The sequence below is a fragment of the Candoia aspera genome, chromosome 6 (assembly GCF_035149785.1).
Source record: "Candoia aspera isolate rCanAsp1 chromosome 6, rCanAsp1.hap2, whole genome shotgun sequence".
Classification (NCBI taxonomy): domain Eukaryota; kingdom Metazoa; phylum Chordata; class Lepidosauria; order Squamata; family Boidae; genus Candoia; species Candoia aspera.
Genome location: NC_086158.1, coordinates 94,192,102 through 94,194,541, shown reverse-complemented (window position 1 = coordinate 94,194,541; position 2,440 = coordinate 94,192,102). Strand labels below are relative to the sequence as shown.

Genomic DNA, 2,440 nt, shown 5'->3' with positions numbered 1-2,440 from the left:
GGGCTTAGGTCATCCAGTTGCTTTAGAACACTTATCTCAGTGTAAATTGAGTGTGACAGCAATTGCGGTGTAGGGGCCAAAGGTGCTGAATTAGAAGCCAAGAGGCTGTGAAGGAAATGGCAAGCCACTTCTGGAAAACATTGCCAAAAATCCTGTGTGGACTTCTATGAACTGTGCGAAAAAGAGACCTGAAACAAAATTATGTGCAAATGAAATTTCTTTCCCTGCCTAAAAGATTGGTTTAAAAACATCCATTAGCTTTTATTTTTCTTTTCAATGAAATAATAATCACCTTCTGAACAAACAATACGAGCGATCCCGATGGATTGTAATAGCACAAGGCTTTAAAAATCATTGGAGCCTTACTCCCTCCTCTTTCTTTGGAGGAACATGGCTGCAGCTCCCGTCTGCTCGGCCGTGAAGATTGGAATTATTGGAGGGATGGGTCTGGATGATCCTGAGATACTAGAAGGTCAAGTCGAGAAATACATTGATACACCATATGGGAAGCCATCAGACGCACTGATTTCAAGAGAGATAAAAAATGACCCGTGCTTCTGTCCAGGCATGGGAGACATCATTCTGTTATGCCAACAAATATCAATTTCCGTGCCAATGTGTGGGCACTAAAGGAAGTGGGGGAGATGGGGGTAATAAAAATATAAATAAATAAATAAGAAGGTTGCACCCATCTGCTAGTGACTACTGCCTGTGGTTCATTAAGAAAGGAGATTCAGCCAGGAGATCTTGTTATAATTGACCAGTTCATAGACAAGAACACAAAAAGGTATCTCACTTTCTATGATGGGACTTATTCCTGCCCTCCAGGAGTCTGCCACGTTTCTATGGCAGAACCTTTCTGTGCCAAAACTAGAGAAGTTCTCCTGGATGTTGCCAAAAAACTTGGAATCAAGTGTCACTCAAAGGGGACAGTAATTACAGGAGGGTCCAGGTTTCAGTTCTTGGCCAGAAAGCTTGATGTTTCCTGGGGAGCTGATGTTGCCAATATGAGGATGATCCCAGAAGTGATTCTGGCAAAGGAGGTGGGAATCTGCTATGCCAGTATTGCCATGGCAACAGATAACGACTGCTGGAGAGAACATGAAGAAACAGTTTCAGTGGACAAAGTTCTAAAGATTTTGAAGGAGAATGCAAATAAAGCAACTAGCCTGCTGCTTACTGCCATACCTCTGATTGGATCCATGGACTGGGCAGAAACTCATCAGAACTTTAAAAAAATACTGTGCAGTTGTTTGTTATGCTACCAAAACATTAAAAACCTGGCAAGATGCAGTCTTCAAGATCACAAAACAGACATGTTTACTTTTAAAGAATGCCATTAATAGAGGCAACATCTTTCACTCCCATCTGCTAATATGCTTGTTGTTTTGGAATAAGATCTTGCAGAGGCTGAAGAACAGAATATCCACAGCAGACTGAAAAGTCATTAATTCTAAAAACTGACATTTCACAGACTAAGAACATAATAACAAATACTTGATGATCATGCTCCATAGATGTGGGAGAGGTAAAAAAGGGTTACAGTTCCAGTTCAAATATTAGATCATAACTCAATCTAAAAATGGCAAAGCCATAACAAGGTGTGTTTTATGTGCTCTTAATCACCCCCAAATGAAGTGGGGTGGAAATCCACATATCATCAGATTGGTTACAGTGGCAGATTGCCTTTCAGTAGCATTTTTATAATGCAAAGAAATGGTTTTGAATGGAGATCAAATTCATTTTATGATGCTTTTTAATAGACAGTTACTGACTCTTTGAAATAAGAGCAATTACAGGTTGTGCTTCTTTGTTTTAAAGATCTGCTGGATGAGATTTTCCAAACTGACATGACATGGCTTTTATGTATTTAGCCAATTGTGAAGAAAATCTTTGCTTTTATTATGAATGTCAACACCGTTTTCCTTTGTGTCTTCAGTTCAGAATGCTGGACTTTATGGATTGCTGGATTTATTTGTTTTCTTTTTATATTTTTTTAAGAGTTGTGCAGCAGATGTGTAGACTTGATCATATATATATATTTAATTGAATGGCTTTGTGGGTTTTTTGCAGAACATAAAGCAGGATGCTTGGGTTTTGTAAAATAAAGAAGGAAGGCAGACATTTTAAGAGTACAATCGTGTATTCCCCCAGTTCCCCAGTTGCTAATAGTGGGGGGTTGAGTAACCCCATTTCTGTTAGAAGTTTTCTGGTGCCCTTGTGGCGGTTGTAACTCCTCTCCATTTCCCAAGGCCACTATGTCACTTCAGAAGAAATCCTTCCAGTTCTGCAACCACCTTTTACTCAAGACTCCAAAATACCATTTAATTCTAGCAAAAGCAGCAGAGTAACCAAGTCTAGGGTGATGCTGTTTCTGAATGTTTGTAAGGCATCACAAACATGTCTGAAAGGGCTGTGTTTGAATAATATTCCAGTATCA

General features: G+C 39.4%; 1 pseudogene; it reads left to right on the top strand.

The window, feature by feature from the left end:
- The first annotated feature begins 380 nt into the window (after positions 1-380).
- LOC134499546 (S-methyl-5'-thioadenosine phosphorylase-like) lies at positions 381-2,115 on the top strand (annotated as a pseudogene).
- Positions 2,116-2,440: the final 325 nt, after the last annotated feature.